The sequence below is a fragment of the Hipposideros armiger genome, unplaced genomic scaffold, assembly GCF_001890085.2.
Source record: "Hipposideros armiger isolate ML-2016 unplaced genomic scaffold, ASM189008v1 scaffold_445, whole genome shotgun sequence".
NCBI classification, from domain to species: Eukaryota; Metazoa; Chordata; class Mammalia; order Chiroptera; family Hipposideridae; genus Hipposideros; species Hipposideros armiger.
This window is the reverse complement of record NW_017731795.1, coordinates 874,944-887,023: the sequence shown is the minus strand read 5'-3', so window position 1 is coordinate 887,023 and position 12,080 is coordinate 874,944. Positions and strand designations below refer to the sequence as shown.

General features: G+C 38.8%; 1 protein-coding gene across 7 annotated transcripts in view; it reads left to right on the top strand.

Annotated features, from left to right (window-relative positions):
* The window catches only part of CTNND2 (catenin delta 2), an 848,542-nt gene that overhangs the window by 275,543 nt on the left and 560,919 nt on the right, over window positions 1-12,080 (top strand). Inside the window, exon 1 of one of the 7 annotated variants that reach the window (XM_019665522.1) lies at window positions 5,897-6,175. The exons of 5 other annotated variants lie outside the window; for them this stretch is intronic. The gene's annotated coding sequence lies outside the window, so the exon portion shown is untranslated. Of the gene's footprint in view, window positions 1-5,896; window positions 6,176-12,080 lie in introns of those variants that run through there. One more of the 7 variants, XM_019665523.1, reaches the window with a different exon arrangement.

Sequence of the window (12,080 nt, the reverse complement as noted above, 5' to 3'; positions counted from 1 at the left end):
GAGAGAGAGAGAGAGAGAGGAGAAAAGGGGAGGGAGAATGAGGGAGAGAAGGCTTTTAAAATGAGAATTCTGCATTTGTTATGATTAATATTATTTGGAAAGTGCATATATTCATAGCAAAACTGGCTCATTGTGGTATTTTAGGAGTATTCCATAGAGTACTTGTTTCAGCCTCTGATTAATGCCTTTGACGAATCCTATCCTAAATTCTTTGTCTTGCCCTCATTTCAATCAAATATTTGGTAACTGGGGATTCCTGCCTTCAGGCTTTGTTGATGCCCAAAACACAGATTCATATGAATTTCACAGACTGATAGTTTACAACACCAGGAATGCCAAGGAGTTTGCTGAACCGTTACTGGATGGTCAACTACGCACCTTACTTGAGGAATCAGGGGTGCACTGAATAGAGTGAAATTAATTCCATGCCACAGTAGAGGACTACCCCTGAAACCCATTGGTCTTCTTAGTTTGTCACTGCATGAGCTTTAAATAAAGGCACAAAGTGAAGGAAAGTGTGTGACTCATCCAGTGTAAAAAATCCCAAATAAGTTTATACCTTGAAAGGGCAAATGATAACCAAAATACGTTTTATTAAAGGGATTTAGTATAGCCTGCACGTCTAGTTACGGGGTTCAAAGTTACACCGATTCAAGAACGCATGCTAGTGTGTGAGGTCGTGTATATCCATCCTCTAAGCACCAAGTGTCCTATTTCTGAGTGTATCTGACACTAGGTGCCGTTCAGCAGCAGCAGGCAGCACAGGGGTCTCAGTTTTATGTGAGTAGCTGTCACTACAGGAGTCCTCGGCAAAAGTCCAGCTTTGTTTGTTTGACTTCCTTCCTCTTCCTTTTCTCTTCTTTCCTCTCCCACGTCCTACAACCCATTCTGGCCGCGGACAGCAGAGATAGCTGTGGACTACAAATGCAAAGCTGAGCTGGCCCTAAAAAGATTACTCCTTGCAGCTATTGAATTGCAAAAGAGTCTTTGAGGTGGAGCCTCACAGTGCCCCTTGGAAGGCAGACTCCGTCATTTGGCTGTCCATCATTTGTAATTTCATACCTTAGAGTCTGGAGGGATAATAAATGGAATTACAGAGTTTTAAACGGGAATGCTGATCCTAAGAAAATGAAAAGCCAAAATTTCAGGAAAGACTCAAGTCTTTAAAAAGTGCCTTCTAAAGATCAAGTTTTATTAACATAAAATAAAAATAAACAAACTTTTAACATTAAACTTATTTGGAAATCACTGCAAAATTGGTCCCTTATAATATTAATGTTTTCCTATATTAGCGTCATTCTTTTTACCTTGCTGTCACTATTAGTAAATTAAAATGACCCGTACATGAAAATGTAGTTTCTTCCTTTTTATATTTTTTGTCCATGAAATTGGATTATTTGTCCAAAAGGACCACAATGTAGTGAATTATTTTAAAATTGATAATGCTACACCAAATAGTGGTTTTTATTTTTTAATTCTACTTTTGTTTTGTAAGATATAAAAATTCTTTATTTTAAAACAAAATTGGTAAGGATATTGCTGGAAACCTCTGAAATTAAAATGGTATATTATTTTTTAAAATTCAGGAGCATTAGTAGGTAAATGATGTTCCTGTTTTCATGCATGTCTGTTATAGCTTTCAAAAATCTAATATTGCAGATTATTTAGGACTATTTTTTTAAGTATAACATACATACAGAAAAGAGCACGTATAGCTTGCTCAAAGTTACATGTGTGAGACTCAGCCATCATATTGCATTTGGTTATCAGTATATTTTCTTTGCCGAATAGTATTTCACTGGGCACATATACCATACTATATCCATTCTCATCAGAGAGAGAAACAGAATATTGCACGGGAGAGAACCCAGGCACCAGGGGCCGATGTGAGTATCACTGGTGTGAGCCTCATAGCAGATTCTTCCGGTGTGCTCATGTGCACATTTCTGGTGAGTGTATGTCTCGGAGTGGAAGTGCTGAGACATAGAGTATGCATAGAACGAGCCTTTAAAGAGATTGACAAACACCAAATTTCTTTTACCATTGTACATTCCCACTCACAGTTTATGAAAGTTCTGATAACACCCAATACTTGCCAATATTTGTCATTTTCTCTCCTAGTTTTTTTTTAATTATTATTATTTTGACCATTTTGGTGGGTATATAATGGCACCCTATGAATATTTAAATTTGCATGTAACTTTATTAGTAATGAAGTTGATTATCTTTGCTTTAGTTCATTGGCTATGTGGATATCCTCTTTTCTGATGTGCTTATCAAGTATTTTGACCTTTTTTTCTATTGAATTGCCTATTATTTTTGTGTACATACTGTATTCCAGATTTGTCAATATAGAGATATAGATAGTTACACGTGTGCACACAAACACATGACACACACACACACACACACACACACACAGAATGAGAATGTTTCCTTCCATTAGCATCCCTTCATTTTTGTGTTGATAAACAGAATTTCCCAGTTTTAATAAGGACCAATTTATACTTTTTAAATTCCTTGTATGGTTAGCACTTTTTGTGCCTTGCTTAGGAAAACCTTGGCTAGCCCAAGTTCGTACACGCGTTCTACATTTTACTTGCAGTGCTTGGTTGTTTAATCTGCCACATCTGGACTGACATTCCGTATGGAATTGATTTTTGTGTGCTTTTTGAGATGGGAGTCCAGGTGTGTTGTTTCATCTTTTAGATACATCTTTCCCACTGTGTGGCAGTGTCACGATTCTCATGAATTGGGTGCCCGTGTGGCTTGGAGTCTGGGTTCTCTCGCGTGCAGTGTTCTATGCTTCTGTCCTTCCATGGGCAACTCACGGTCGTTATCGCTGCAGCTTTGTCGCATGCCTTCTTAGCTGGTAAACCCGACCTTCCACATTTGTTTTGTTCCTTCAAGACCTCTTCTTGACCCTTCGTATTTTCACGTAAATGGATTGGATTGGAATTGTGTTAAATCTCTGAATTAACCCAAGGAGATTGAAATCCTCACAATATTAAATCCGACAATCCATAAGTGTGGAGTTTTCCTCCGATGATAAGTCTGCTGTATTTTCAGCAGTGTTGTGTAGTGTGTAGTGAGGATGACTTCCAGCCCTCACAGACTTAGTCCTAGTATTGGGTGTTTTTCTATGATAGTTAGAAACACTATTATTATTTTAATTTCTCTGTGCTGATAACTGGCTTTTGTACATTGGTTTTTTGCTTTTACTTTATCAGTACATGTTAACTAGATAGTGAATGGTGTCTCATTCATATCTAAGGAGAAGTTTTATATTTAACTCTGGTGATAACTTTTAGGTTATTTTTTTCATTATCCAATCAAAGGGATTCCTCTCTATGCCTTGTTTGAAAAGATTGTTTTTTTAAGTGGCTAATGACTGTTGAATTTGGTGAAAAACAAGCATTTATACCTCTTGCAAATGTAAGGTAAACTGATATTATGGATATCATACAACGTTCAGTTCATTCTGCTTTTTTTGATAGAAATGTGAAAATGAACCAAAAATACAATAAATTAGAAATACAGTTTCATTTACAATAATCCTAGGAACAGAATCGGCCACTAACTCATGGAAAGGAGTTTGACATCACTTTACAGATATCATGCAGTGTGCAGATTTCATTAAAAAAAGAAGGACGGAGGAAGGCAAGAAGGGAGGAAGGAAGGAAGGACGATGACGCCCAATCCTTCACGGGAACACTTTGCTCTGAAGACTTGAGGGGACACAGGGGACCCAGGAAGCCCTGTGAGGACAAGCCGCAACAAGAGAGAATGGTATCAGAGGGGCGTTACAAGGCCTGCATTTTCAGTTTCCCCTTCCCTCACCCTCAGCACCCCTCTCCTTCTCAATCATTAAGCAAAAGTCAGGCCAAGATAAAGTTGTCATAATTAAATAAGTGATAAACCAAATGGTTTAAATATAAGATAATGTGTCGACACAATAAAAAAAACACAAAAAACAAATCAGAAAGAAGAGAAAGTCACATAACAGTAATATACAAAAGGCAGAGAAGTATAACTCCAGAAAAATAAAATTACCCCCAAGTAATCTAAGAGGAAGTTAGCCATGTTCCTTTTTATAGCCTAAAGGCATTTAAAATAATGGAAAAAAAATGGAATCAAAGAGATGATGATAAGACAAAGAAGGCATAAAAGGAATAACAATGAGCTGGCAGTGCTCATGGGAAAATCGGACCAGATAAGGCCATTGCTGAAACAATGATGCATCAACAAGCATCATTAAGATATCAAGAAAAATAGATAATGCAGACAGAGAGAGGACTGGTATGAGGAAATAAAACAGAACAGAGCGGCCGGAGTGGGAAACATAAAAGCATCCCAAAAGAAGGCATTAAGGATGGAGGAGAGAGGACTGGGTGGTGGGCGTTCTCACCTGGGAAAGTTATTTTCCTGAAAGAGAGTAATCCCACCCTGACTCTAACATTCAGTTTTTCAGTTTTCAGTGTCAGTAAGGGTCTGAATGATGTAGTCACCAGTATTGTGTAACTGTCCAAGTGGGGCCATGATGTTCAACCCCAAGGGCGTCCTCGTTGAAAGTGAAAGCTGTGCTTATGGCCGCACCAGGAGCAGCACCCCATTCTAGGTGAACAGTGTCCTGGAGTTATGGAACGGGGTGCTTGCCTATCCTGAAAGGCACACAAAGTGCTACCAAGTATGCATGACAGGAAATACAGGCCCCCACGAGACTTTCTCGCAGAATTGTCTTACAGACAACATAGTCAATCAGGTCATAGATCAAGGGGCGTGGCTTTAATCTGCACAGACAACTGTATCAGGAGAGTGGGACTGGGGTGGGGAGCGTGTGGGATGAGAACTACTCTTTACTTTTTCAAAACATGTACTGTTTCAATTTTTAATTAAAGCTGGTATTGTTTTAAAAATAATCAAAACTCAATTTTTAAAAGTCAGCTTGTTCAGTTCTTATTTGAACTAATACTAAATATGATCCTTTTCAAAGGAGAACTAGTAGTGTTTCAACATCACAGATACTATGGTAACAATGATAGCTGCATATTATTTGAGAATTGAAGAAAATATTTCTTCAATAAGATCATCTTATTTATACTCAATAAGTTAATTACTTTGGGGTTTATCTCTGTTTTAAAAACTTGCCCCAGTGCATCTAATTATAAAATGTGGACCTGGGGTCCATTTAGTGCACAGTTCAATAAAGAGTGTCTGAAATTCTTTGCTGAATTTACGTTTTTAGAACTGCTGGCTAAAGAGAGAAAGAAGCAGGTAAAAAACTCAAAGTTGTCTGAGTAACTGTCATGGCAGGTGGGTTGGGTGGGGGGGTGAGGGTGGGGGGTTTGGGTGGATAGCTGTATATGAAATTTAGCTTCAAAATCAGCATCTCAACAAATTCTTTTTTATGTGAGCCTTCCAAGTTGGTTAGATTTTCCCACATTTTATACTTTTGAATTACAATCTCATAAAATAAATGAAATAATTTGAATAAACTTGTATTTGTCACACAAAAACTAGACTGGCTTTGGATATGAACTGTACACAATCTTGAATCTATCTTTTGCCTTTGAATTCACCAAGGAAACAAAGTCTAGATTCAGTTTGAGAATAATTTTAGGATTCTGTGAGGTTTTTTTTGTTTGTTTTTTTTTTAATTATAAGATACCAAGAGCTAAAGATCCGGATACAAATTCGGGGCAAAGGAATGGAAGATTAGAAAACTAGAATTTGCAAAGCAGGCTTGTGGGAGGGTCCTTTTGTGATGAAATGTTGCATAAATAATGCCAATGGGGGTCTAAATTCACTGTTGCCATGGAGACCTTTGTGCCTGGCTGAACTCAATTCTTTTCTCTTTTAAGAAGGCAGCCACTAGGCTTCTGGTATCTCTGATGCATCTTGCTTTGCTTTCTCTTAAACTGTTTGTGAGTAGAAGCAGAAATTAAACTATGATAATTTGGCATCCTGACTTTTTCGAGGCTGTTCTTCCCGTCCGTTCGTGATTTTTTTGAGCTCCTCTGGGGTCCTCTGAGGCCCTGGTCGGGGAGGGAGGAGCAGGTGGGAGAAGCCTGGAACCGCCTGCGCCCTTCCAAGTCACCCCTCATCCTTGTGACTAGTGGACTTGTTTGCGTAGACTACAGTTTTGAAGTATTTAAGGACCCGTTTATTTCCAAAGGTAAAAGAGAAAAAGTGAAAACTAAACGTATTTTTTTTTCAGTGCTTTCATTATTAATGTTGTTTTTGTGATGATTTCAGCTAAAGTTTTACAACCGCAGGTTGGGAGTTATGTGTCGAAAATATGGGTAGGATTTATTTCCGGCCTCACGGTGGTCAGTTTCTTCAGTGTATTAATGGGGAAATTGTAAACTCCGAATAACCGAGTTAAACAGAAAGCAGTTGTGAGGATCTCGATGTGCCATTTCCCAACCAACTAACCATTCTAACTGCTTAATAACTGTTTTTAGTGAAACTTGGTGTGCCATAGACGCATCCTTTAGATTTTATGAAGGTTATGATTATCCATGTAAATAGGCATTTGTAACTAAGTGAGAATTAAGTAATTCAAAGTTGATTTGGAAATTGTGGGCCTTTTTTTTCTCCTTCGGTACATAATTACATGAATAACCTCACCCAGAAAGAAAGTATTCATTGAGAGGAGAGGCATAAAAATCACCCAACTAGTGTCACTGTGTGAAGTCCCTAAAAATTCAGTATTGTACATCTCACGGGTTGCGTGGACTTCCGTTTCTTACAGAGATTATTTGGTTCTCAATGAGGAGCTTTATATTAGAAATAGAATACAATAATTACATGTTTTGATCATTCTAAATGGTACAGGTGTAAGTGAGATGCACACATCCCATAATTATAGAAAACCTATACCATAAAAATGTTTCCAGTTTGCTTTTCTTCAGAGAACTCCTTGAGAGAATCACTGACCAAAATTTTAAAAGACTGCATAGATATCACCTGTGTAGCCATTAGAGTTAAGGAAAATATTTGTGATGCTGAAAGGATTAAAAAATCGAACTGATTTCAGAAAGCAGGTGACTTAAAGATGACAATCTGTGGGAACCGTATATTCAGTTGTTATGTATCTGTAAGATAGGCGTACGTTGTAGAATTGTTATCTTTAGAGTGTGTCCAAATGGATGAAAGGGACAGTGAATGATTTTCAACTTAATGATGACAATCACAAGATAAGATTTGTACTTGATTAATATTATTTGAAATTTGAATGACTTTATAACTCAGGTTCTGAGTACAAATAATGACCATGTTGACATAAATGATTTATTTTTACCAGAAAAATATTGTCACACATTTTAGTATTGTAATTGCCTAATGTATATATGTTTTGTTTTAAAGATGCTAACAAAGGAAAGCTCACTTAAACTCTGGGGGTACCTCTTAGTAAATATTCCATTTCAATTAATTAGAAGTTATAGTTTATGTTAATCATATTAAGGCTAAGAAACCTTTTTCAATTTTAAGGAATGAAAGTAAACCTCAATAGTATAGATTGAACTTGGTGATTTAAGAAGAATTTGACCTTTGAAAGTGTTTTCCATACTTTGGCCATTATTTCAAAATACTGCCTAAATATACAGGTAAATGACTGTGAAGCCTTACTTAAGGAATATCGTGTCTAGGCACTCATACTTTGTGGAACATCAATGTAATGGGTTAAAGTGATAATAAATCTTCAAACTGTAGGGTACGTTATAATGCATGTGATAAAAAAAAAGAGCTTTAAAAAAAATAAACGGTTAACTAACTAGATGGTATAATTACCGGCCATTGCCAGATACAAATATTTTAAATGCAAAGGCAATTTAAAGTATTTGAAGTTTTTGTTTTTTTTAATCCAGGTATTTATATCATGTGGATACATCCATAGACATAATAAATAGATCCTTCAGGTGGCATTCTAAAACATAAACAGAACCCAACAAAATGTGACAAAAGGAATATACATTTTAAGGATTTCCAAATGTCTAGTTGCAAAATTCTGTCTGGGCTGTTTTATTCATAAGTTTTATGCACACAATTAAGAAAGTTAGTTTCAATTGTTTGAAATATGTATTTCCCAAGACCATCCAAGTTTGGATCCAACTCAGCTGATAATATTGTCAAGTTGCAGAATTAGAACTAAGAATTCTGACCAAAAGTACGAGTTGGAATGGTTTAGGGACAAAGATTTGTGTTTGTGTCAGTACAAATAGCTTACTGACTTGTGAATTCTGATTTAGAGTTCTGTTTTATAGTTTGATAATTCTTGTATTTTGCAATATCTTATATTTGGCAAATCTTTATTCAGCCCCTCCTATGTGATAAGCATAATGTGGGTGTTATATACAAAAATGGAAAGAAGTATTCCCTAGGGTCCAAGAACTGAACAATTTGGTGGGGATGCAGACATAAGAATTAGGAACTAAAACGCAGTAAAATAATTGCTCTAATGGAAATCCCACCTAGGAGAGCCCAAAACAGTGCTGTAGTTTATACAGTGCATTAAAATGTGTTTATGTGATCTCCCAACCTGAGATGCACAAAGATTAAGTGACTTGCACAAAAGAGCTGTTAATGAATGTCTGTAAAGATTACTTCCAGGTAGTCGCCAGAGAAATTCTATGAACATGTCAATTCCATCATGTACTACTCTCTGCAGAGTAAACGTCAGAAAACATCCAGCGGCCGACATGCCCCCTCCCGATCTGCTGCCCATCACCCTGCCCGACCCACATCTCCTAAGAGCCTTCCTTCCCTCTCTCTCACTTTGCTCCAGTGTAAAATCCTCCTTGCTTCTAGAACAGGGGTCGGCAAACTGCGGCTTGCAAGCAACATGCAGCTCTTTGAGTACATACCGTCTCAAAAGTTTGCTGACCCCTGGAAGAGCCAAACCTGTCCCTCACAACAATTTAAAAATTACTCAAGAGCCATAAATATATTTTTACAAATAAGGAACATTTAAAGTAATATTATAACTGAAACTATGATACTTTTATTTTCATTTTCAATTTTACTTCAGAGCCACATGTATGTATCCAAAGAGCCGCACGTGGCTCGTGAGCCGCAGTTTGCTGACCCCTGGTGGCTCTTCCATCTCAAAAGTTTGCCGACCCCTGTTCTAGAACATGCCCCCAACACACGGCCTTTGCATTAGCCATTTTCCTCTGCTTACATCATTACCTCTGCCCCCCCACCCCAGCCCAGATATGTACATGCCCCACTCCCTTCTTTCTTTCTGATCTTTGCTCAGATGTCACCTCGTCAATGAGCCCATTCTTGACAGCCCTACTTAAGTTGCCTCCCCTATCTTTTCCTGCATTATTTTTCTCCTTTTCCGCAGATGATGCTCTGTGTAGTCCATTGGTCCAGTTTGTTCAGCATCCATATTCTCCTCTAGAATGTAAACTCCATGAGGGCAGGGTTTGTTGTCTGATTTTTTTCACTGATGCATCCCCATTACCTCATGCCTGCCCTATTTGTTGAATGAACAAATGAAGATGTGACACCAAATACGACACACTGCTCTACTTAGTGTTTTTATTTATTTTATTTATTTAAAAAAACAACAAAGTAACGAATAGACAGTTATCACTTGCAACCCATTATTCTAGCTTAAGTGTGAGAGAAAGTGGTGCAATACAGGCAGCAGATCCATAATTGTTTCTGCACCAACACTTTTAGCCAGGTTGCCCGTGTCCTCACAGAATAGGAGGTGCATATTTCCCTTCTGTGGTGCTATCTCTGGCATCTCAGGTGGGCTCTTGGGCGAGGACCCATTGTCTTCTCCCCTCTTCCCACCCCCTAGCGGTGGAAACTTTACCAATGCCCCCTGCCTCTGTAGCTGTCTGTTGCCTCCACCATAAAAGATGTGACTGTTACTGTAACTCCCAAGCTCTCCCTGAGGTTCTGTGATGTATCTGCATAGTCTCCAAAGTATTTTTATGAAGAACACACAACAAAGTATATACAGCCTCTAAAATATGAAATCATGTATTTCTGCATGTGTCTACCATCTGTTAATATAAGGAAAGTGATTCAATGGCCTAGATTATTTAAATGATCATATTTAGTAAGCAATTCTGTTAAACTTCTACAGGAAAAAAAAGAAGTATCGATACTTATTAATCACATCCAAAGTGGTGTCTTGCGTTTTTCAGCTATATCTAGTGCTGGCTTACTTGGAAAGCATGACAGTGGGTATATTTTTGTCATTTATGAACAGATCACGGGGCTCTATCTGTCCCATCAAGTTCATTGCACATTTGACAAGTTTAATTAAACTCAGCACACGTGGTTTTACAAATAAACTCTTTCAGGTCCAGGAATGTAATAAATGTTACAATGTAGCTAATTACATAGTGACCTTCTCCAGTGTGTAAATATTTTTCAGAGATGTGAGGGTGTCTTCCTCTCAGAATAAAAGTATGAAGTCGGTTAGTTAGTCCCTGGCTTCCAAAGGTACTAGCCTGTTTTTAAAGATGAAAACACTAGTCTAATTTTAAGTGTGGATGAACTGTCTGGTTGTTTCATTGTGAGGCAGAGAGATTAGAAAAGCTCTTCTGCACCCCATAAACCTCAGCTGCCGTTTCAAGTGTAGTGTAACATTTGAACACCCTCCTCCAACGGGAGTCACTCTTCACATAACCTCCATGTTGTCCTCGTGTCCGTTCTTCGTGAATTTCAGCTGCTCTGTTCATTTCAAGCCCTCGGGCTTCCCTTGAACCGATTTCTGGTAATTTGCATCAGCATTAATAGAGTTTCTGCGAGAGGTACTATATTCAGCGTTGAAACGTGAAAGTTAATTAAATTTAGGTGCCGAGGTTGGGGATTAACAGCACCCACATTATCATGAAGTACTTCTGCCAAAAATTATAAACCATAAATACAGAGACAGAGAAGCAGAAGCCTTAACAAGGGACTGTCTGACTCCGCTGTGGGGCTGTGTCTGCCTGCTCGCGGGCCCTGGGGTGTTGGGCGCTTTGGCCCTGCTGCTCCCCAGGCTGTTTGCAGCACGGGCAGCTGCTGCTGTGGGCCTGACCTTAGCTTGCACACCCTGGGACATACACACATACACGGCACATACATGGCAAACGTAGTGTACACGCACTGGCCAGATGTCATATGGTTTCCATGCAGGGACGTATGTCATCTTGGAGTATATAGAATTAGATAGGAACTTCCCATTTTTTTCACTTAAAGCATTATAAACCTGACCCTTTTATTTTGTTATTTCTTTGAAATCATAATTGATACACTTACTGAGCACATCTGGCGAGCTCCCGATTATTTACTTACATCTCATTAAATCCTCACAGAGACCTTGTGTGTCAGATAATATCTCGGTACAAGAGATGAGAAACATTCAGCTGAGAAATTCTTTCATTAGGTGGCATGTCTAAGGTTGCAGAGATAAATTAGTGCGATTTTGAACCCGTGTCTGCTTACCTCTGCAGCTCACTCACCTTCAGCCTTCTAGCCACTAGCGCTGCCCAATGTAACTATCACACTTAGATTTGGGAAAACTCAGGGAGGTTTTTGCCTGTTCATGGACCTCCGTCGTATCCCCACTGCAGATCTCTCCCTGTATTTCTTTACTCTTCACCTCCAGCCAGGTGCCCCAGGCTGTTCCTCCTGTTACTGTAAACTCTTTGACTCACTAATCCACGAGTTTCTAATATTTGGAGCCCTGCAGCGCCTGGAGCTCAGCTCTTGGTCATGGTGTGTTATCGGAAACCCGTATCAGACTCAGTTTGAACAACTGTTGTTAATGCAGCTCCCTTCTCGGTGTCTCAAAGGCTGGAGCTGGACCATCTGCATTTTTAATGGGCTCCCTAGAGAACTGCTAGACCCATGAGCATCTGAAAATCAACTCTCAGATTTTACAGATGCAGAAACTGGCTGTGAAGGAGGTGGAAGGCCAAGTTCAAGGGTGATCTGAGGGTTCTCTGCAGAGAATTGGGGACAGGAGAGAGACTGGAGCAGTCCTGTCTGCCATATTGGAGACTCATGCAAATGTCAGGTTCAAGGTGATAAGAGATTGGGGATCCACGTGATTAATCTAAATCTCA